The 25,151-nt window shown below is 40.6% G+C and overlaps 1 long non-coding RNA gene across 8 annotated transcripts in view; it reads right to left on the reverse strand.

The window, feature by feature from the left end:
* The window catches only part of LOC108446829, a 67,814-nt gene that overhangs the window by 36,669 nt on the left and 5,994 nt on the right, over positions 1–25,151 (reverse strand). For 5 of the 8 annotated variants that reach the window (XR_001862141.1, XR_001862137.1, XR_001862142.1 and 2 more), the window contains exons 2-3: positions 17,143–17,359; positions 5,537–5,612 (exon numbers count right to left, since the gene is read on the reverse strand). This is a non-coding gene — a long non-coding RNA (uncharacterized LOC108446829). The other 3 variants (XR_001862140.1, XR_001862143.1, XR_001862138.1) reach the window with 3 other exon arrangements.

Consider the following 25,151-nt stretch of genomic DNA (forward strand, 5'->3'; position numbering starts at 1 on the left):
AACTGTGTTGTGACTCCTTGGTGGTTCACCCTTTAATGGAAAAAACATGACCTGGTCAGTCAAAAATCTGACCAACGCTAAGTAAGTTCTGTCTGTACACTAGCGGCCAACAGAGAAGGAACCAAGGCAAATGTAACGGTTCAGGGTATGTTTCTTACCCTGGCACCATGGACTTATCTGCTTTTCCTGGCTTTATGGCTCTGAGAAATAAATTCCAGGCCACTCTTCATTTCTATTTTATGTTATTTGTGTGAAGACTCTCTCTGGAGTCTTGTAGTAGCTTAACAGATGGAGCCAGGGCAGAGATTCATACTGTGATGCTTATTTATTAATACAGCTTTTCCTGAGACAGGGAAAAAATATGTTTTTGTAGGAAACCTTTTCCCCTTTCCTGGAATGGAAAAAGAATGACATCTGGACCTCTACTGTTCAGCTGTGCTTGGGATACATATTTTCCCCAGATATGTATTTCTGAACCTCGTGACAATCTGGTTGCTCAGAAGTAGCTCCAGTAGCCAGTTTCTCTCTCCCACAGAAAGCAGTTTGAATAAAACAGCAGTTTTGTTCTATGTCAGTGTCCTGGTTCTTTTTTGATCTCAAGAAACTGCTGCTCTTGTTTATCTATCCAAAAAATATAGAAAAACACAGAAGAGTAAAAAATCTATCAGGCGCAGTTTTTGCTCAATGGGTGCAAATTTGACTGTTGTCTGTGAGAAAGGGGTTTGAAGTAGTAGGAGAATGATTTAGATAGGCAAGAAATTAAAATTATGATTTTTATTTCTCAATGTCTGTTTTAATAGAGGCAGAACAAAGGAACATTGCTGCAAGAGCCACTGTGAACTCACCCTTCCACTCATCAGTCCCTGTGAAAAAGATGAAAATGTCTTCTTTGGCTCTTTTTTCCCCAGGCAACCAACCCTTCTCCTTCTGACTGGTATTCTGCATCAGTGAGGTTTAAAATAAGCCAGAGAGGTAAAGGCCCACAGTCAGGGGACACTGAAAGGATGGGGAATAGGGAATGAGGGACAACACAGAGGCTGCATTTATGGGTAAAATCAGATGAAAGGCAAACCTGGAAATTTTTAATATTTTGCCCCCCTTGGGGCCCAATTTACCAGCTTGGTACCACTGTAGAAAGAAAATGATTAATCAGGGCATGGTATCTAACAGATCCCATGGAGCACAAATCCTGGGCTAATGATAGTACTAGCGGCTTGACTTTGCAAAGATCGGCAATGACCATTTTAACAGCCCCCAAAATTTTTGGCCTGTGGAATGGTAGAATTTTGGCATTCAATGCCAGGTGTACTAGCAGGCTTCAGACACAGAACAGCTCTCACTGCCTTAAGCTTTGCATCCTCAGTTCAGACTATGGGCCAGCATGACTCTGGATCTCCTCTTAAGCCTGTGGGAATTCAGATTCTGATGCAAAAAACCCATAACAACCTATAACAAACCAATTTTAGGGCCAGCAGATGACATTTATTGAAATGACATGTAGAAAACAAAGGTGCTGCAGTGTGGGAGCCCAGCTGTCTCCATCTGACTGCAATTTATAGCTGAGATTAATGGAAATCTTTTCATTACTGCTAAAAACTGGTGACCAGTTCTGCTCTGTTAGTTGTTTCAGCCAGACATTGTGCATACACACGGAGCAGACTGCTCCTTGGATTGGTGGTGACTTCAGATGCTACTTAAAAGACCCTCTTGCCCCAGTTTGAGTGTTCTTTTCCATTTTTGTTCTGGGGAGAAGGGAAGGGGAATCAGGGGAACTGCACAATGACGGAAAACCAGCAGCTTCTCCTCTTTCCTATCACATGCAACATTTCACAGGTGCATTTTTTCTTCTCTCAGTGTGTTCAACAGCTGAGTCTCCAAAGCAGTCAGAAAACATTTTTGAAAAGCCAACTGTATGCAAAGAAGTGCTGAGGTATTTCCTTGTTTTCATCTATGTAATGCTGTATTTCAAAGTGTGGCAAAGTGTTTTGAAACCATCAGTGGTCTAGAAAATCTGTGAGGCTAATACTGGGCTGAGGAGAGAATCAGAACACCATCCTGAATGCCAGGGAATCATGTAAGTGTCCATAGCTTTCTTTGCACCTCCAAAGATGCCAGGCAGGGTAGTGCTGATCTCAGTGGCGTGTCTCTGTGTTCCTCTGTGAGACAGCCAAAGCACAAGTCTTGACCTCTCAGCTGAGTAAAGTGTCATTTGGAATATCTCAGATCAGTATGTGAAGCCTTCACTAGTCTGTGCAGCTGGAGATTTGCTTCTACCTGTCTCAACCTGTGCCCTTTCCTGGTATTAGTAAAGGTGATCCTGGACCCCTTACAGTGGTGAGATGTATTTCTGCAGGTTTTAAACTAAATACTCTTGACCTTATCAGCAGGATAGCGCTTTCTCTCAGTTATTTAGGGCCCTGCAGGAAAACAGCATAACTCAGAGGAGGAAGGGACATGCATAATGCTAATCATAAATGATTCTGGCCAAAAGAACAGATCTGGTGAGTTAATCTTTGAAGAATGCAAGAAGATCTCTGTTGAGACCATAGGAAGGTTGAAAGAGCAGCAGGCTTACTGAGGCCTGACCTAGCCCTGCATCAGATCTCTCCAGGAAACTGTGCCACAGCTGCAGGCAGGTGGGGAGAACTGGTGGATGTACCATCCCAGAAATACATAGGATGATCCGGAACAATCTGTGAGGACAAAGGTCATTGGTAAGAGATGTAGTGAGGAAAAGCCAACAGCACACCAATTGTTTTTCCTCCTTTCATGCATAGCAGCATCTCATTGTAATTGCTTATGCTACAGGAAAATATTCTAATATTGTGGGTGTGCAGCATCGAAAAAGCTGATAGTATTGATGACAAACAGAATCGGTGTAGAAAAAAGTGGCTTTGGGAAGAGGAACAATGTGTATCCTGTGCCTACGCTCAGCAACGTAAATTTTCTCTGAAAGCCTGGAATAATTCCATGCACAGCAGCCTTAAATTATATTACAATAATTTTCTCCTCTTTTCTGAGATAACCCTAACCATAACCCTAACCCTAAACCTAAACCCTAACCCTAACCATACAAGAACCCTAACCCTAACCTAACCCTAACCTAACCCCAACCCTAACCCTAACCCAGAAACCTTTCTTGCTTCAGGGCATTGGGACAGGCTCCCTATAAATTGGACACACAAATTCATTGTTAACCATACGTCTGCCAGAGCTCATGCATGGAAGTTGCTCTTGGTTGTGCCTGGCTTTCCACTGTTTCACGTTAGGAGGGTTGATAGAGGAGGAGTGCGTGCCCACAGCAAGCTGAGGACATGCTGCAAAGCAGCCTGGCAATTCATGTGGCAGCACTCTTGTAAGACTTCCACTGACCTCCAAGCACCATCACAAAACATGGTTCCCTAGGTGCTTTTTAATCATATTTTTGGAAAAAAACCTAATGCTTTTATTAGGTTTTAACAAGTATCGGTTTTGTTTTCTATCAACACAAACCTAAGGATGAAATCAACCAAAAGCAACCAAAAGTTTTTTAAGGGCCTCCTTAATTATTTCCATCGACTTTAAAAACAAGCCAGAAAACAAAATAGAGTCAGGGCCTAAAATGAGGAAAGTTGTGAGAAATAGCACTTACTTTATTGCATATTCTGTGAGTATTCTTTACAGGAAAAAAAAAGAGGAAATAAAGTACCAACTCACCTGATCAATACAAACTGTTAAAACTGCACTATTTTCCTCTTTCAGCCCCTTTGTAAGGCAATTATTTTCTTCACTTTCACAGCTGATTTCCTTACCTAAGCTATCTTTTGGATTCTTCTATATAACAGCAAGATAAAAATATCCCAATACTCAAAATTGTTGTAGAGCATGATTTTGCGTTGAATAACATGTAACTGAACAGACTCTAAACCTCCCCTGTCTTCATCTAAGACTTTTTGCTGAGCTGAAGGTGTCATTATTGGCTGGAATTTCCCAGTGTCAAATTCAAGTTGTTCTATGAGCAGCAGAGTTAATGAAGGCTGCTTTGCCACAATGTTTGTGCCTTTGGTTCCTTAATTCCCTTTTCTGTATGGAAAGTTCCTTGTAAAACGTTTCCCACAGGATAGACCCAGTGGGCTGTGATCTTTAGTTTCTCTAGCCCACTGCTTTTCTACAAAACTTGTAGGACTCCAGATAGGTATGAAGCGATTTCCTCTCCTTTTCAAATGCGTGAAATGGGTCAATGACCTCCAAAAGCCTTGGGGTTGCCAGGAAACCCTTGGCAGTGGCTCCTCCCCAGACATCATCCCCAGACTAGCGTGCTCCTTATCAAATTAACACTACTGTTGGTGCAAAGTGCTCTCCTGGCACCACCTGAGATGTATTCTGCTTGGGCAGAGAGCTGGGTATGCCCTGACATTTGCCTGATGACCAATTATTTGTGTCCTAAATAACAGTGTGGGTTTTAATTCTTATCAGCAAGGATGACATAGGATGACACATTTATTAGCTCAGATTCACTTTTTTTTTCTTCCTAATACAGAATTAAAATTATGTGCAGTGTTAAAGCTGCTGTCACAAATTTAGCAGATGTGAGTTTCAGTATGAAGAAGATCTGAGTTTTAAATTCATCTAAAAACATGAGCAGTATGTTAATTTGGGAAAAATACCAGCTGACTGGAAATAACAAAAATAAGAAGGGAAAATTAATCTACTGGATAATTTAGGGTTTAGGGTTTTTTCAGCTAGAGAGAATTAACATGTTTTGAATTTATTTTTCTGGGTTTTGATGCTTTTAGGAAGACTTGCCAGGAGCTCTTCGTTTGAGGAAGCACAAGCAGCTGCCCTTTCATTTCTTCTATTTGTGAATATTGAAGGGTTACTCAGAGAAATCGTGTAGCTGCCAATGTCATGGCCAGCGAAAGGGCTGCTGGGTCCTTCTGTGGCCTCAGACACGAGGAACACCTGCAGATTTTGGAGCAGGAGAAGGGGACTGTATTGATCTGATGGGAGCAGCGAAGACCTTATCTCATGTAAGGTTAGCACAGTGGTGCTTGGCTTCTTCAGGTTGGGTTTTAGGATCCAGCTGTGAAGCAGTTGGCTGAGGTTTTAAATAGCAGCCTGATGCAGTCCTGGCTTCTTTAGCAGCCTAGCACCTGGCTGCAGCAAAGGAAAAGGGAATTTGGCCACATCACTTATATGTCGCTGGTATACACTGAACTCATTTACAGCCAGAGAAGAAATTCTGCTTAAAGGGGCTGAGACAGAAGATGGTGGACTTCATATGATTTGACTGAAGCAGAAAATATTTTTTTTTAATGATAGAGCTTTTTATAAACAAGAGCACTTGTAGGTCCCCTGGGACTTTGAGGATCAATATCTACAATCCTTTCTATTGGAGGCCACCTGAGAAGAAGTTTGAAATGCATTGACCAGGTGATAAATACAAGGCAAGCAGAGATATGAGGCACATAGAAATGATCAGTTTACAGGATGCAGAAATCCAAACATTTCTCTTAAAGTTAGAATAAAAGGAAATACTTAATTCTCCAGTCCCTACCTCAGCTTTCCTGTCCGGGAATAAATCCCAGGTCTTCCCAGAAGTCAGGAGCGAGCTGCTGCCAGGGGTGAGGAGGCTGCAGAGGCAGACATGAAAACATGGACACTGAGCTTTGCTAGTACTGGAAGGGCTGAGCAATGTAAAATGTTCATAAACAGAAAATCACTGTGTTAGGCCTGACTTCTGCCAGGCATCAGAGCTGCGGTAGGAAAAAAATTTTGCTCAACTTCTCCCTTGGATGGTTAACTCTGAGCCACACATATGACAGGTAAACCATGGGGTTATAGATCTTGTAAGCATGCCAGCTAAATCTTCAGTGCCACCCTGGAAAATAGAGCTCTGAAGACCACAATGAAGAAAGGAGCAATGTGTGCTGTAATCAATATCCTGAAGACCAAACTATACAGTATTTTTGCTGTAATTGTGTTGGTGGGGGGCAATTGTGTTTACAAATAGAAACTATCATGCTGTTGAAATTATTTTCTACTATGTATGCTACCTAGATGCTACACTTATCAGAATTTTTTCCTCTAAAATAACCCTCTCTAAAGATTTTATCCTAACCTTGAAAATAGTGGTTCAGGCTGATGCCTGAGATGGCCATGTAAAAACAGACTAGACAAGAATAAGGGAATAAAGGTAGGCATTTATTTGAAAGGCCTTCAAAGGTCCACCCTGAGCAGTGAAAAGACTACACCCAAGATGGACCCTGGGTCACGAGTTCTTCACACTTTTATAAGTTTGGTCCATTTGCGTATCAGGATCAATCCTCCAATTACAACCCCAGTTAATGACGTAGCTACCCCAGATTTGCCCTCCTCTTCAGAGGCCATAGTTTAGATATTTTGGGGCCTAGGACAATCTAGGTGTCCTTGGAGAGCAAACCTAGGGAGGGTTTTTTTATGTCTACCCAGCATGAGACAACAGTAACAGGCCACAAGAAACTTCAGAATTACACACTAGGCAGTACAGGATTTGAAAAATATAAAAATTAAAACCTAAGGCATCAAGGCCAGGGGTAAGTTTGTGCTGGAGAGGTGGGGTCTACTGCTGCTTTGGCATCATGCCTGTCTCTGTGCAAGCACACTCAAGCCAGTGAGAGTGCATCTCAGCAATGGCAGAGGGAACCTCACTGGTGGGGAGCAAGGCATGGGAAATGATACAGGACATTCTGCTTGCATCTGCTCAGCTGGCACATACAAACAAACAGGGCTCCCTGCTTGCACTATGAAGACCTTGACAGAAACCATAATGCTCCTCCTATTTTGCACTGGAATTACAACTGAATTGTGCCTGTGAGTTGAACATATTTACGTACTAAAAATATACGAATCCTTTTTATTTTAAGGTTCTTGACTTCCCATGCTGCTTCCTTCTTTGTCTTATCCATTTTCTTTAATTCTCACTTTATTTTTGCCTCTCCATACTTTTGCAGGTACTTTCTTTCTGGTGTGCTTTCTATCACAACTTCCAGAACAGATTTCACCAGTATCATTCCCCTTTCTCTATTTTAGATGATAAAAAATTAAGTCATTTTTCACATAGTGTTCCCATTTGAGACCTGCAGTAGAAAGCAGCAATGAGAAGCTACTCAACCCTCAGGGAAGGTCCTGGTAAGAGCCCATGACCAACTACTGTGCTGGAGACACTTGCCATGTTCTCTGAAAATGTTTTATTTTGGACAGTATTTTCACTTGGTAGCAGCATGCTATTTTGATATTATTTCAAGCTTGTCTTGTTGCATCATGTAACAGCAGCAAAAATATTTTTCAACCATTTAGAAACTACCAAAGGTTATAATAATGATGGATCTATGCCCCCAAACATAAATCCAGATCTTAATCATTCAAATACTTACCTTAGTAGTGTGAAATTTATCAAAGAAAGGTTTTCCTTCTGTATATTTTAATTCAAGCTGTGGATTTAAATATACTTTGTAATTAATTACAAAAATTCTGTAAGATTTTCTTTGAGCCTTATGGTCTCCTTAGTATAACATACCTAATTAACAACCAATTGTAGGATGAAAGTAAGCTCCCTTGTGCACAAGTTCATTTGGAAGCAGAGTCTGATCTGCTACATTTTCATCTTATTGACAAAAGAATCACCAAGAGTCAGGTTGCTCTTGCATCACAGAGTGTACCTGTTATGCTGGCAGCGAAAGGAAACATGTTAGTTGTAAATGGAGATGTTACCTGACAAACTGCTAACATAATAAATATGGAACTTTGTGTCACCATTTATGAAATTATTTATCTAAAGTTGTTTGTTCCTTGTGGTTCCTAAAAGAAAACACAACATTTTGTATTAAACAATTTAGGTAGAAATCCTCGAGAAGCGAACTTCCAAGCATTTGGATTGATTGGCATTGGTCCTTTTGAAGTTAAATCTGGCAGGATGGGGAGAGAGCAGAGTTTTGAAAAGTTCATCTGACATCACATATTGTCAGTATAGAAACTGAGGGCTTTACTTCACCTGCTTTTATTGAGTTAAAAAGATGATTAAAAGAAAAAAAGAAAAGGAAAAAATGTTGCTTAAAAGCAATGCTTGTAAGCATGAAATGCTTATATGATTATCCCTCTAGTCATAATGTAATAATAGGATTGGTTACTAGAAATACTTTCTCTTTTAATGCAAGCAAAACACCTGTCAAATTCTTTTAGCATCTTATACAAACACTCATGAAATTTTCAATAGGAAGACAAGGAGAATGAAGAGGATAGGAAAATACATATGTAATGTAGGTAGGGTTTGTATTACAGTGGGAGAAGCTGGAAGGATAGGAGGTGACATGGGAATATTCGATATTTGGGGTTAGAGAGAGGCAGGTTTTGAATGTGGTGTGATTATAACTGATTGATTAAAAGCTGTGAGTGTGGACCTGACATGCTGATAGAGGAAAACCCTCTTACAGAAGATGCAGACAAAGAAAGATGTGCTATTTGGAGTTGAAAATGTAGGTTTCTCAAGCTACAGACACGTTTTTGTCAACAACAGTGATTTTGGAGTGGAACGAAGTATAATAATGAAGGACAATATTTGATGTGCCTGCTACAGCTTTTAGCAGAGTAATCCAAGATTAATGTCTCAAACAACTTGAAACTGGAATCAGTACTGACAAGCTTACCAAACTGCTTGCCAGCAGCCAGGTGGGGCTTTTTATTATTTTATTGGTTTTTTTTAAGGAAGATGACATTTGGAGTTTGGACTAAAATACTTGGAATTGGGAGACAATTAAGTGTCCTGTATAGAAAAGGAAGCTGTCACTGACAGAAGGTGGGGAGACAGCTCTGACTGAGGCTACACACAGAAGGCTTCAACACTGAAATGTCACTGGCTTAATGAAGGGCTCAGCAAGAAGCTTTCAAATAAAAAAAAAGTCAGTTTGGATATGGGTCAGGATATTCTAAGGGCTTGAGAATAATGGGAGAAGCCATGTTTTTTAGGAATTAGAGCTTCACACTTAGGAGCTTTGATAGCACTTTTAGGAAAAGCTTCAGTGTAGAGCAGCTGGCCCAAGTTCGGGATTGACCCTGTTTACCACTCAGCCAAGACACGAAAGTAGAGATGCTTGACAGAAAAGTGTTTCTTGGCTAAAGGTACAGCATTGCTCCCTGGAGCCATATGTGTATAAAGAGGGACAATATGCCTGTGTGTCATTAACAGGAGGATTCACAGTGTGGTGTTGAAAATGGAGGCAGATGTAGGAACAGCAAAGCTCTTGACTTTCAAGGATCCAGAAGGCAGTGGACAAAGGCTCTAGATCAAGCTTAAAGTAAATGAGCATGGTTTTACAACATCAGAGCACAAAGCAAAGCTGAAGCAGACTTCCTGTTAGGGAAACGTGTCCAAAGGTATTTAGAGGTAAAGGTAATGAGTTAGAAATTGGTTTCAAACAAATATGCTGGACATGAGGAACATTGAAAAGAAAAATGCTGAGCTGTATTTAGTGCAGCCACATACAGATAAACTAATTTCTGAGTTCCTCAAACCTGAGTTTGAGGTATACGTGCTGCAAAAGTCTGGCAAAAAGCATTTGGATAAATTGTAAAAGCGGAGCATAATTTCATCTGTGGTATTTATGAAAAGGACTGCACTGATTGCAGGTACTCCAAAGAGTGACGGCGTCTTAAGGTGCTGTGGGTGCAATAAAGCCACTGTAAATCCCAGCTGAAATGAATCAATATCTTCTTCCTAAATCCCTTCATTTGCAGAACTTGGTGACTGGGCAGAGTTTACTAAACTCTGCTCACTTTGTGTGTCTTCAGAGTGAGGATTGGAACTAGAACTGAATACAATTCTAACAGTGAACATACATGAGAGACTATTTCAGTGTGAGCAATTACCCCAGAGCATAGTCAGTGCATTTGCTCATATCTAAGAGTAATGGATTCATGACTTCCAGTATAACACTGCTGCTTGGTGTTTAATGGCATAGGAGTAAAGAAAGAGTATGACTTTTATAAAATTGAGATGGAAGTCCTGTGTTTTGCCTCACCTCAGGAAAATATAGTGTGTGTGGATGAAAAAGGAAAATACAACATTTGAAGAAGCAGTGCTGTTGCAGGGGAGAATAAGCAATTGTACCAGGTGCTGGATGTTGGATATTCTTTCTGGCCAGAAATGGCACATATTATAAAGGAAGTTCTCCTGTAAAATTAGCTGAAGCAGTATCAGTTATGAGTTGCCAGTACAGTCGCTTTTGCTTTAAGATTTACAACCTACCTTTGAAGTGTGACAGATATTTGTACAGTAGGGGATATTTAAATTGGCCTCACATCGGATAACAAAGTACAGCCTCTGAGAAGGGCGTTATACAAAGGCAATAGGGAATCCACCAGTACCAGAGGCTGTTCCAGCAAAGAGATCCTTATACAGGGAGAAAGGGTTTGATTCACTACAAGTAGACTTAGAAAAAGACTCAAGGTGAAAATGGCAAATAGCAAAGAAGAAGAAAAAAGACTCATAGTCTGGATCTCCCCTCGTTTTGCTGCATAGAGCAGACAGTGCTTATACATGACTGAAGGGAGGGAGAGAGAGGTAGTAGAAAGCCAGTACGATAGAGCAGATATTGGGATGGGTGACATATTTAGAAGTAGAGGAAAGGACAGATAAGAAAGAGGCAGTCTAATAATTGCCTACAGATAAAACCAGAGGATAGTTAGAGAATATGCACACTGATGTTATTGAAAAATGGTCAAAAGCTTTCATAAGGTGCAAGAGGGAACCAGGATGTGGCACTGGGAAGTGATAAGCATGAAGAGATGAGAAGGCATGTTCTAAATCATTGTGGGAGCCAGAGAAAGCAGCCTCATGCTTATCACATCTCCCAGCACAGCTCCACAGATTTCTATGCTTAGCACAGGCACATTGGGCAGGCAGGTTGGAAACACATCCCCTCTCCTTCCTAGGGAAGGCCTTACAGTGCATGGAAGTGCAGGTGGGATATGGATGGGTGTCTTGAAAGGGGAAACATGGCCAGCCACTCTGCCAGGCAGTGCCATGCAAGAGGGGGTGGGCTTGGGCCCTTCCTAAGGGTGGCTGTGCAACCTGGCATTTCCCAAAAGCTGCAGCTGTGTTCACATAATGTGGATGCAAGGAGGATTTGAACATAGACATTGTGAGTCTATCTTTCATTTTAGATGCAGAACTAGATGAAGAGAGGGATACTTGAGAGTAATGGCCTCAATAAAAAAGCAATAATAAGCAGTGAACAAGCAGTTTCTCCTCTGACCAAGTGCCCCACAGTAGTTCTGTACAGCTAACCTGAGGGGTTTTGCAGGCAGTAATGTTTTCTTGGGAGAGGATCACCATCAACTGCTGTGTTAAGCCCAGGACAGCTTGCTCTGCCCTTGCATTTTGGCAGCAGCCTTTCTGCTAGATGAATGATTTGCAGAGCAGCTTTGTGGACTGGATTTGTGAGGATGATCTGGTTTAAAAAAAAAAAAAAATAGCTGAGGGGAAAAAGAAAGTTATTTTTAACCCAAACCAGTTCATTATTCATGCTTAACGGGAGAGCTTCACCAAGTCAGGAAGGCACATGCAGGCGGGAAGCATGCTGCAGAGTGGGGCTGTGGGGCCTGGGTTTTAGCCACTGCTGTGAGCTCAGCTTCTGCAAACATGGCAGCTTTCACCCTGCTCCAGGGCTTTTACAACTTACTGTTCTGAAATTGAACTTGAAAAGGCAACCATTTAAGGTTGCTGCTTTTCCAGGAAAAGTACCCCCACTTTTAATTTTTAAGACTGTTAGGTTGGTAAAAGATAAATTCTCTTTCTCTCTTTCTTTCTTTCTTTCTTTCTTTCTTTCTTTCTTTCTTTCTTTCTTTCTTTCTTTCTTTCTTTCTTTCTTTTCTTTCTTTCTTTCTTTTCTTTCTTTCTTTCTTTTCTTTCTTTCTTTCTTTCCTTTCTTTCTTTCTTTCTTTCTTTCTTTCCTTCCTTTCTTCCTTTCTTTCTTTCTTTCCTTGCTTTCTTTCTTTCTTTCTTTCTTTCTTTCTTTCTTTCTTTCTTTCTTTCTTTCTTTCTTTCTTTCTTTCTTTCTTTCTTTCTTTCTTTCTTTCTTTCTTTCTTTCTTTCTTTCTTTCTTTCTTTCTTTCTTTCTTTCTTTCTTTCTTTCTTTCTTTCTTTCTTTCTTTCTTTCTTTCTTTCTTTCTTTCTTTCTTTCTTTCTTTCTTTCTTTCTTTCTTTCTTTCTTTCTTTCTTTCTTTCTTTCTTTCTTTCTTTCTTTCTTTCTTTCCCTCCCTCCCTTCCCTTCCTTCCCTTCCCTTCCTTCTCTTCTTCCTTTCCTCTTCCTCTCTCTTTCTCTCCTTCTCACTCTCTCTCCTTCTCACTCTCCTTCTTTCTCCCTTTCTCTCTTTCTCTGAGGGAGGCCATTGTAGCAGTAGAAGGTGATGGCTTTCTGCATTCTGACCCTCTGGGCAGCTGCCTGGGGGAGGCTGGGCTCAAGGCTTATAGGGTGAACAAGAGAAAGATCAGGCAAAAATAAAATCCTGACTTTGAAATCAGTAATAATCCCATTTCTTTATAATTGAGGGTGTCACCATTGTGCTAAACCATCTCTTTGTAGCAGTGCCATGACCAAGCACAACAGAGACAGTGCCCAGCTCGGAAGGAAACAATGAAAACTATGGGTTTGCTACCACAAAGGCATTAACCAAGGCAGGCTGAGGCACATCTTGACTATGGCCAGTCATCCTTCTGCCCATGGATGCCTTTTGTAGGAGCTGAGAAAGCGGCCCATCTTTCTCAAGCCTTGCCATAATTCCTGAATTACATAAATTACTTTCTCCTCTTCTTTTCTTGTTTTCTTTTATCCTGGGAGATTACTGAACTGAGAGTCTGCCTTCTTATAATGAGGCCAGAGTACATTGGAATTATCTGTGGGCATCAGTTAATAAATAGCAGAATAAAAGGCAAAGAGCTGGCTGGGGGTGATTCGTGTCAGAGCAGCACAGGGCAGCAGCCCTTTTCTGGAGCAGCGCAAGACGAGCAGGGGCAGGAGGGTGCAGCTCTTCTGTGTGCCTACTGCAATTAAACTAAATTGCCCGACTCTGTTATCCTCCCCCCGCCTCAAAAAGCTAGAGGATAAATTGCTGTCAGGATGTGGCTACTAATGAGACTGAGCTGCACAGTGTCCCCTCTGCTGTGCTGGAGGAGGGTGAAGTGAGAGAGGGTGGGTGCATCAATGTGGACAACGAAATCTCACAACTAAGGGAAAGCCATCAGTTCTGATTTATTACTTGAGTAGCTGTAGCAAGCCATTAAACAGTTAACACTCATCATCTCAGGAGGAGATAGGAACAACGTAAACAAAAGCATTATTTACTTGGTATTCCTTTTTTTTATTATTAGTTTAGTGCAGAACTTGTAAGATCGCTTATCCGTAAGGTTGCCCAACACTTTCCTTTGGGAAAAGCTGTTTTCAATTGCTTCTAGCAATTCTTAACCATTTAGAGTGTAATTTTCCACACCAGATACTTGGCTCAGACCAAGTAGGTTTGGAAAATTTCCAGGACATTGTGGTTTGCGGGGGTTTTGTCCTTTATTTTTTTTTTTGAGGCATTACCTGGGGAACATACATTCTTTTGTCCATGCTAAGATTTAAACTTTTAAAATGTGTTGAAGTGGGAAGGCAATATTTGCTGTCCCATGGTGATCTGCCAAGATTCAGCAATATTATAAAATTACGGAAAAAGGTATTAAAAAAATCAGAACTGAGCATTGTCCTTCTCCTGCCAGCTCAAGGGTAATGGGATGTTGTGCTCCGAGAGTAATTGAGCAAATAATTATGTGCTGTTTGTTTGCTGAGTCTGCAGTTCAGTGTTCAGGACAAAGCTTGAGGATTTCTGTGTTTCTACATGTGTTCGTGTGGCAAAAGTGAGATCAGCTTATTAGATTCATCTCCCAATGCAGTGAGGAAATATTTTCCTTTGAATAAGGACTGCAGGATTTGGCCTTTGAGTGTGTAACTTAAACCTCTCTCTCTCTAATACAGAATTGTATTTATTTTTGACAGATGTGGGGCAGGAAATAAAAAATGGGAATCACCTTTCACTCTTCCAGAAGAACACAGCAATTAGGCAAAAATAATAATTCCTATACAACATCAAATGTCCAGGTATTCTTCTAGTTGCAATCTTGTGACGTTAGCAATGCAAGTAAAATCTTGTGTTTTCTTCTGTTTGGATCAAGGAACCTAGAAACAGTGACAGTCTATTTATTTTTTTATGGTTGCTGAATCTCTATTAAGAGGCATTATTCATGGTGTTTGATTTTTTTGCCTTTATATCCTCACATCCCCATGGTTACTGTTTGATTAAACTTTGATCAAAGAAAAGACAAATTATGTTGTTAGTTATTTGACCCTGTGTGGAAAGGGCTCTGTGGGTAAATAAGTTAATTCTAATTCATACAGGCACAAATTCTGAAATATTTTTCAAGTAGAATTCCCACTCTTAGAGGAAAAAATAAAGTCATTTTTAGCAGACTATGCATGATATGGTCTTTTATTTTGTTCCTGGTAAAAACTTGTCATTACTTGTTCGTTCATCTTTTGACTAGATCAGACTGCTTGAAAAAAGAAAGAATACTCTAAGGCTGAAAAAACACCCTTGCATTCAATGTTACTGACATTAGGCAATCGATGCTTGATTAGAAAATCAAAGCCATTTCCTTTTCATTCTTTGAAAATATTTGCCTGTTTGCATCTGTTCACACTGAACATCAAAGGTGGGATAGGTTGGTTACGTCCCTGCGATGCTGAGCGATGTCAGTGTGCTAGAACAGAGAGACGTGACCCCCTGACAACAATGGGGCATGTGAGCAGCCCTGCACCCTTCATGTATCCATATGTATGTAGTGTATATGGGGCATCTCAGATTGGAGCAACTAATAAATGCTCAGCTGTATTTGAGCATCAGCAGCACCTTTTTTCTGATCCATGAGGAGCCAGCTCAGGTTCAGGGCATGCTTCTTTCAAGGCTTGATTGAGCAGCAGTGCATGTGTCCAACAGCACCAAGTACATGGTCTGGGAGAGATGCCCGGGGGTTTGGCCTCTGAGGCGACCTGTTTGAGTGTTTGACTGTGCTTTTAGCAGTACATCTTACAGTGGGACACAGCTGGCTTTTTTCTGTACAGGGATGAGTGGGGCAGTTTCAGGCCAGCCTGAGGTATATTGGCCTAGGGAGTGACAGAGGGATTGTGTGTAGTTTAACAGGCAAATGTAGCTGGAGACAGGCTGTAGAGTTCAGTGTGGGAGTCGAGACAAGTTTGGTTTGAGAAGCCTGGGATATTCATCACAGTATTTGCACTGGCAAGAGAAGAGGAAACTCCTGTAAGAGTAAGGAGTATGGGACCTCATTACAGCCAACACTGTAAGCACAGGGCTGTGCCAAGCTGGGTGAAAAAGAGGGATTCTCATTTGTTTTATGGTGCTTGAGGCAGCTGGAAAGAAGTGTTAAAATTGGTTAAAACCAGGAAGCTGGCACTCAGAAAAAATAGAAGGAAGAAATTGAGGTAAATGCTTCTACTGTGACAAAATTAGTCACAGTCAGGAGGATTGCTTGAAATATAAAGTAATCCTGGAATAAGCATCACCAGCACTTAGGGAAAAGTCCTTCAAAAAAATGTGTGAAAATGGGACAGAGACAGAAAGTAAGGTCTTGCTTAAGCTGAGGCAGCTAATAAACTTGATAGCAACCTGGCTAGAGCTTGGAGCCATGAAATGCGCAGGAGTTTTGGAGTCTTACTTATACACTTAGATTAATGTGACAATACTAAGAGAACCTTAAAAAAAGGAAATTGCACTAGAACTGTAGGCCTGTGTCAAGTGAGCAAAAACATTTGACAGACAAACAGTTGATCTGGACTTCATTAAAAGTGAAAAATGTACAAGATAGAAATGCACTTGAGAACCATATGGTTTGTGGCAAGTTATGATAGCTCCCTTGCTCCTTACATAAGTCAAGAAACAAATGCTTTATTCACTTTTACATAACAAGTCGAGATTCATTAATCATCTCCTCTAACAACAATAGGAGACAAAAGTATCTTGGAGGTGTCTCGGATGAATTATAGTTGAAATTTCAGTGAATTCAAACACAAGAAAGTTGTTAAGATATGATTTTGATATGGACAGATGACTCTCGATCTTTCTCCTTTGCTCCTCTGTCCAGATCAGCTATGGATTATCTCCCAGGGATGATGGACAATGGCATTTAATTTCTTAAGAACTAATTTATGGGGTGACTCAAAAAATTAATCAGGCAGGGGCCAAGCCCTCTAGCACCTTCAAACCATTAATTTTTTACACCATGTGGGAAATGGCATCCAGTTGTTCACACAATGAATTCCTCTTTTCATGCAACCAGATGTGGGGCATTAAGAGGAAAAATAATATTGCAGCCTTTAAAAGGGGGAAAGCTCCCATCAAGAGGCCATTTTGGGCTAATCCAGAATATAAATTGAAGTGAGTGGAACTTCATAATGCTCAGCTAAGGACAGAAACGTGTCATACCAGTTCTATCACTGGTTCTTACTGAACCATTAAAGTCATGCTTTTTTCCTCTCCTTCTCCTTTCCCCAGACCTAAGGGCATAAACTTGCTGAATTAACAAAAATTCTGCTCAGTCAAAAGTGTGTCAGAAAGACATCTGGATTATCTGTGTAGCTACCCACCACTTCTGGTCATCAGGAACTGAAAGAGAAAGAATAGGATTTAATTTTAGAGACTCCTATGGCTGATGTTAGAACTTCTTGAAATGTATGTAACTACGAAGTACTTTATTAAGCCTCTAAGCTTCCCACCCAGGTGTCATGAAGTTCAGTGCAGATTCTTACCAGATGGATTTGCAAGCATATATCTATTTCTTGTTGGTTAGCCAAAGGAAAATGACTGAACAAGTCAGTTCATAAAAATGGCTTAGGCTGATTGTGCTCTTCCTTTCACAGCATTATTGGAAAAATATGGGAGAGAGGATAACTGAAAAGCAGACAGTAAATGATTGTCAAATAAGAAGTTGAAAGAAAGATAATATTTCCCTCTACTTCAAGGGTTTGATGGTTATATGCACTTGGAACCATAAAAAATGTACATTCAAAATACACTTACAAGGGCTACTCTTGGCTTTCTGGAACATGGCCTCCTCCTGCTTCATTGCTCATCCACTTTTCTCCATCCTCTTAGGAAATTTTTGCAAGTTCCTCCACTTCTCTCTGTCATATCCTGATTCACCCATGCTTTGACACTTCACTTGGGTCTCTGCTTCTTTCCAGCATCCAGAGAAGTTTTTGGTTCTTCCTTCCAAGCTCAACAGTTTGATCTGCTTCTAAAAATACAAGAATGGTCCTTAAGGGGACATTGCCAACAGCTGCACAGCAGAACCAAAATGCTTTCTTTCTACCTATATCCTAGAACATGCTACAGCTGGGAGTAGGAATAGATATATTTACAAATGGTGAAAAAAAGTAATGGCATTGTTCTGAAAATGAGATCAGAAATGTGAGAGTTGGGACAGTAAAAGTTGCATATCATACATGATCAGTAAAGAGAGACTTTCTACCATTAGAAAAAAAACGCAAAAATGCACAGACTGGGCCAACTCCCCAGATACTCACAGCATATACACACAGGGTTCACATCTCCTCATATCTTGTCACCGGACCTTTGCCAATGTTGCAAAAAAAACATTGTAATGGGTTATAAAAGACGGGAACCAGAATCTACCAGAGTGAAAAAAATCCTCTTGAGAAAGTTTCCATTTTAGCTTACTTACATTTCAGACTACTGGGTGAAGATTTTAGGGAAAAAAATACTTGACAGACTGTGGGAAATTTCAATGCAAGACCGCAAACATTTCCAGAGAATGGAAAATGTTCCAGCTTTCTGCAAATAAAAACTGATAATGCAGTGATGGCAGCTCAGGTTGAAAGGAGGCATGATAATAAGGAATTCTCTCAGTGAATCCTGAAAAAACATCCTGAAAGAAACCCTGAAAATACTGGATGTGGATGAAGAACCCTAGAAAGACACCTCCTCTCAGTTATCTGAAGCAAGGTTACATGTAACTGCTGTAACATACTGGGTAGTGCTAACGCAGGTACATTCTGGACTGTGGACTACAGCCCATTAATCCCCACCTTGGCTGAAACACAGGCTGGTAAAATGGCGAAAAAGTTGCAGGGTATTTGTTTTGAAAGATAATTAAGATTTGAGGTGACTTTCCTAGCAGACAAACATTGAGTGATGAGTTTGTATAGGGTTTTAAAATTACAATTTCTTCCCTGTTTTCAACGTAATTTGATTAGAGGAAAGAATGTCTTTTGGTAAATTTATGGTTGAACTGAGTGGGATTCTTGAAATAGCAAGAAACTAGGTTTGATGAGTCAGGAGATCCCTTTTAGGTTAATGGTTGTAGCCAATACATATTGATAAACCAAGGCATACAAACAGATAAATGACTTCTGGTCGATGCATGATGTATGAAGCCATGCCAAACCTGACAGTTGTCTGGAGAGCTCCTTCATTTGGGTGGGTAATGTGCCCTGAAGACCCATAAGGACTGCCAGTGGGTCTGCTGATGTTTAAGGTGTAGGAGTTGCAGCTTCATTTGCCTCCTTTGGGGCTAATGTGGGGTGCTGTATGTAGAGGTGGCAATGGAGACCTTAGATCCTGAGGCCTCTTTCAGGCAAATAAGTGCAGTAAAAACAGCAGAGACTGGGAGAATATGGGCTAAAAGCATATTCCAGCTTAACCAAAGCTGCCTAGGGCTGAGGATGACTGGCTACAGGCAAGTGTGATGGAGTAAAAAGGGCGAGGAAGGCATGACCTCGAGAGGGAGTAGAGAGAATTTCTTGGTCTCAGCACTGATGGAGTGGTAATCAGTTGTTAGGCCAAGCACACTAGAGGAGGCAATTTTTTCTGCTTTGCTCTGGAAAGCAATCTTTGTATACAGTGTTGTAATAAGACTAGATTGAGAATACTTCTGCTTGATGTAAGGAAGAAATCTGATCCTTCAGGTACATCCTCGTGACACCTGTACAGAGTGGCTGACCACATTCAGGTGAAATGAGGAAACAGGGCTTTCCATGTGTACCCAGACTGCAAAATTGTCTATTTTTCGATGACTCTGTTTCCTTGTTAGAGATGAAAATCTAAAAAAGTGTGACACATATTGTGTGTGGCTGCCAGGACAAGGGGAAATTTTCCCTTGGGTGCCCCTCGTGGTTTCTACATAATTTCTCTGGAGAGTGTATACCCCTCATAAAGACAGTACTGTTGCAGGAGGTGAACACCTTACAAAGCCACACCAAAGCACAAAACATCTTTCTAATTACTTCACTGCATACAGGATAATTACAGAAAAAGGATGAAAGCCAAAATGAAGTACAGAGGCCCTTGAAAAAATGCCACCAGGTAAAACACTGCTGCCATCTCCTCTTCTTTACCTGTTGACCTGTCCTTTCATGTCAGCATTAAATGCCCACTTCCTTTAAACAGCTTTTTATCCTAACTAACTCGCCTAATTCACAAAGCTTCTTGAAATTCATTTTTGTTGACTGCCCGCAACAGAACGCTTTAATGTTTCATTCCTTGTAACTGAGTAAGCTTTCTAAACTCTGCTTGCATTGCTTCAAGCAGTCAGGAAATGGTCATCTGCCCTCACAAAGCTAACTCAGCTTCTTCAGCCAGAAACAAAATAGACTCCATGAGTTTTGGGTGTAAGATGTGTGAAGGAGAATAGTCACGGTAGGTAAGACATGGTCTGTAAGGGAGAGTGCATATCAGTGAACACAAACAGGGAGAATTTTGCCTCATTTATCTGCAGACTGAGAAAGCTGCTTGATATTCTTCCTCTTCGGCAACGAATGACAGCACAAAAAATGATCATGTTATTAATTCAGATGAATAGTACCACACATCCCTGCATTATATAATTATTTCATTAAAGTGAAGGATCAGTTTAAAATCATTAAAATCGAACCAGCCAAAAACAATACAATTCCACTGACATTTGATTTAATTAAAATCTGAAAGTTAGGAATATTTAAATAAGTATTAGCTCCAGAGAGTCTCTGGAAGAAGCAGCATCAGGTACCTTACCCTTCCACGCATCTCAGAGAGCAGGGGGCAGCAGAAGGAGTGAAGAGTTCTTGGGGATCCCAACTCAGTAAAGATCAACAAAGCCAGCAGTAGAGGTGGGCTGTACACAGTTGTTCTAAACATCCTCGAGTCAGTCAAGCAGGGTTTCCAGATTATCAAAATAAGTATTACTTGTTCAATTCAGTCTCAAGAGTCAAAAAACCAAATTGATTCTCTGAACTGTGAGAAACAATGGCTCCAAGCCAAAGCCTGCTGAAACCAAGACAAAGATCCCCTGCTGAGTTCAATAGCTTGCTGGATCTCACCCAATGCAAGTAATTCCCTTTTTCTTTCTAGAATGAGTTTCTTTTTCCTGTGGCAGCTTCACACAATTTGGCTACCTTTATTTGAGCAATGTTCTTCTCTTACATACAATTTCAGATTTGTACTGTTTCCAATACTTAATAATTTTGCATTGTCAGGTTACTTTTCTCCATGGTTTCAGAGAGTGAACTGACCTAGTTAAAATTAAAGGTTACCAGCATAAATTAGATTAGGATGGTCTAGTGGTCTGAAAAAGGTGCTGTAGCATGCTGTGTTTGTCTTAATTTGCTTCAGTATGAATGGCTGCATGAAAAGACAGTTATTAGAGCTACTTGGTTTACACTGTTATAATTGCAGATCTGATTATATCCTGCTAGGATGCAACAAGACCAAATTATCAGCTACTTCAACTAGAAATATAATAATTTTGTTTTATTTTTAGCTATGAGATTTCACATTTCATTTGAAATGCATATGAATCTAGCTGGTAATAAAGTAATAGTGCATACTGACAGCAAGGATATTTCTACCTTCTTAAGACTGTCTATACTGGGATCTCTCAAGATAAAAAAAAGATTAAAAAAATCTTATCCTAAGCTTTGGAGATTGCAAGAAGTGGATAACTTGCTCACTGTATCTTAGCACAGGCCCAAGGTCTCTGTCAATGAGCTATGAATACAGCAGACATCTGAAGGGTGATTAATGTTACCAGCCTCATCTTCCAAAAGCATCTTAAGTCTGACTCTAGGCACAGTGCAAATACTGTGATGCTGAGTTACTGCTGGAATACCATCTGGCTCAGACTTCTTATGCTTGCCCTTAAACCTGTGGGGCTTTTTTGTACCATGAAAATCAGACTAATGTCTCCTAAAGAAGGATATTGTCTCCTGTCAGTCCTATTGTTCCTGTAAATACCTCTCATCACTACTAAAAGGACAAGAGGATAATGGATATTCATCCTGAATGGAGCCCAGAAGCACTTCACCCTGGGAACTGCATCACTCTTTGCAGGCAGAATCCCTGCAAATGTCAAAGCGAGGCCTATTAACAATAATGCATAGATAATAATTAGTAAATAATTGATGTTGACGTTGCCATTTGATGCTGCATATGGCTCTGCTGTGTGCATGGTAAGCTGAGTGGTTGGCTCCACTGGTAAAAGCTGCATTGCTCTTTGGCTTGTTGATATCCAGCTGTCTGTCACACCAATATCTAATGGATGGGTGTGCAGCGATTGCTATGCTGAGCTGCAGGATGCCAACACTTCTCCAATATGTGGCAGCAATTCCCCACAACTCCGTATCAGACCATAACTCTTTCTTATAAAGCCATTTTTTAACACAGCTGCAGCCCAAAGAGACTCTCTTTTGGATCCATTTTCCATTGTGTAAACTGTTATTGTTTTAAACCTATTTTCTGCTCTTTTGCATACTTTGCTGTTTGTTACTAAGAATTCAACTTATTGCTCAAAAAATGCACCTGGGACTCATTTTTGCATTGATTGTAGAATGGTTTTGTTATTTTTGGGGCTATGGCTGCATTATAGATGCCATGTTAAAGGTATATTGGGACACTTCAGGTCTGCTGTTTTCTTCCTTCCTTGCGTATAGTCAGTTGATATTTTGAAAAGAGAGTAGGGAGAAAGGGATGGGATAACTGAGGATGGAAAGACTTGTGACAATGATCAGGGAAACAGTTTTTCTTGCTTTTTCTTTTGGAGGAACCAATCTTGTGTTTGTACCATTTCTGTGTGGCTGCAGCAGAAAGTTTCTGCTTCTCCGTGCATTTTGTATCATCTTGGGTTTCTGTCTCAAGTGTCCCACCAATTTATGCTCCTGGCATATCTCTATGTGAATGCCATGTAGTTCTTCTATCAGAGAAAAGCACTCATAAGAAACTTGCCCCTCTTAGCATCCAGCATTGTGTAAGAGTGGTTGCTACAGAGTGCCTGGTAAGATAATCAGCTTCCCTTGGCTTTTGGTAGGACCATTTTGTTTCCATCCCCGTATCCTAGCAGTGCTATTTACCCCCACCACCTTCTGTCCCCTGTGTTCCAGAAGGTGCTTGTTTTCTAGAGATGAACACACATTTCCTCTTCTTCAACATCAGCAAGCCTTGAAAATCCAAGTCTTCTTTCCCAAGACATAAAGACACCCTGAAGCATGCTCATAGAAGGGTTTCTCAATCTGGGCTAGCTGGAAGAGGGAGCATTACAAGAGATGGGTATGGGAGCACAAATAGAGATTTTAATGAGAGGACTTGAAATTGACTGAGGGTCAGGCAAACGTGTGCTAACATAAGGCAAGTTGTGCTGGTGAAAAATCTAACACAGGTGAAAATAGAACAGCTTGAAAGTTATTTAACAATGCAGAGCACACTGCAGTGGTTCGGAACAGCCAGGAAGGAGTGCCTGAGATAATAAATGCTGTAGTGGAGTTTAGGTAGATGTGAGATGTTTGTCTGTGCTGAACAGCATCAGCAGCTTGTTAAGGCCAAGTGAAAAATAAATCACTGACTTCGACAGACTTTATTGCTTACTAAGTCCTTACATTTAGATTTACACAGTGAACTGGACTGCCAGAGTGCATCTAGGGTTAGTGAGCTGGTGCTCCTCAGCTGAAGGAATTATCTTGATTTATGTGATAAGCAGTATGCACACTTAAAGAAAACCAAGGTAGTTTCCTCATGCAGGGACTTACAAGCTTCAGTGCCTGCACACACACTCCCTTTTGCACTATTGCCAGGGAGAAATTCTTGGCTGTGGTCCTCAAGTTTCCTGAAGAAGTTATAGCAAATGGTTGGCATTATTTATTCCTTTTAAGGGTAAAAAATCCTACTATCTAGTATTTCCACTGAAGAGATCTTACACCTATTGAATCTATAATCCTTTGGGCTTCTTTCTTCACTCTTGACATAGAAATTACCTCACTGTTTATATTCCAGCAAACCCAAAGCTTTCTTGTCCACAGCCTCTCAGGATCCATTTAGACAGCAAGACCTATTCAGATGCCAGCACTCATATCAGTGCTGCATTTTGTGCTTGAATGGTTTAGCACTATGAAACTTAACTCTGAGACAAGCGCTTGAAAACCCTGCCCAAGGGACAAAGCCTACATTCAACCTCCTGTATTCCACATTTGCCTTCCTTGACTCATCATCTCTCCTGAAAATTTCCTTGCCTGTCAGTTCATTACCTCACATGAGCATATGGTGGACAACCCTGTACAGAGTTTAAAGAACAGGAGTCATGACTCTGCTATACCTCATGCTGTCTATGCCAGCCAGCTTTGCAGATCTGTCTGCCCTAAATTTTTATTTAAGCTATGCTATCAAGACTGCTTTACAACTTTGGTTAGTAGTTAGAAGCTTTTTATTATTGAAGGGCTTAGGGTCACCCTGTAGGCACACTTGCAGACAGACCATCACTCAAGTGAGAAGGAAAGGTTAGTCATCTACTCCCACCAACTTTCTGTTCTCTGTTTAAGTCCCTGAGGAACTTTCAGGAAGGCAGGAGATAGGCTTGATCCCCTCTTTTGGTTTTGTATGCAACTGTGGTAGTGGAGGTGATAGAATTAGCAGTAGTAAAACACAGGAGAAGGTGGATGGAGATGGCACTGGGGGTACCAGTAAGACAAATATTTCCTGACTAGCCATGGTGTGTGTGTGTGTGTGACTATAGATGGAGATAGCACATCTCCAAGAAGGCTGATGAAAGGTTAAATAACTTTTTTTTTAATAATGGACCTCATGAGGCTCTCTGAGGTTGCTACAACAGACTAAGTGAACAACACCATTGCACAGTTCTTTTAACAGCCCTAGTATTTTCCATCACTGAAAATTATTTGTTTTACAGGTCAGATGCCCTATCAGTATTGTCAGGATTTCTTGTCATTCTGACATCAGTTGCATTTTATCCCTTGTGATTTCTAGAATATATTTAGTGTTGATTTTTTTTCAGTACAGCAACAGCTTAATCCTCTTGCCATCTCATTACAATATGAGAAAATTGAGATTGCTTGGGGGACATTAGTTAATAAACCCATTGCCTGTAATTCCCAGACCATTGATGCATTTTTCCATCTTTATTTAATGGGATGATATTTTTCACATTGAAATATCCAGGCTCTAGCAGTGGAGAAATGCTACAGATAAATTCACACTGAAGGGGAAAAAAACCAACAGGAAATGGTTACTATTTTAAACGAAGAAAGAAAACTCTTATTAGGCAACTTCATCTTTTTGTTTGATTAAAGCTGAAATCTAAAATCTGATTCTTCACTTGCGCTGGTTTTACATTTGTCTCATTGACTTCAGTGGAATTAATCCTAATTTACACTGGTATAAGAAAAATTGGATCACTGAGGTTTCATTATTCCAGATAGTAACCAATGACCTGGTAGAACTTTTAATTCTCTAGCTAGGGGGATGCTGTAAGAGTTGAGAGGTTGTTGCACAGACAGGAAGATGAGATAAGACAAAGCAAAAATAAAGTGCTTCAGGCTATCTCATTCCAGGGGGCTTGTCCTCACAGACCACAGGGGATGGCTTTGCATTTCCATTAAGCTACCATGTTCTTGGAATTGCATTTTCCAGGCATTTTCTCCAGATTGCCAAGAGAGCTCAATGACAGTGTCCAGATGCACAACATACTCCCGACAGCGATCAGTTCTTGTTCTTAGTCTCTGCCAACATCCCTTTCCTCTCCTCTTCTCATC

This window comes from Corvus brachyrhynchos, unplaced genomic scaffold, assembly GCF_000691975.1.
Source record: "Corvus brachyrhynchos isolate BGI_N302 unplaced genomic scaffold, ASM69197v1 scaffold94, whole genome shotgun sequence".
NCBI classification, from domain to species: Eukaryota; Metazoa; Chordata; class Aves; order Passeriformes; family Corvidae; genus Corvus; species Corvus brachyrhynchos.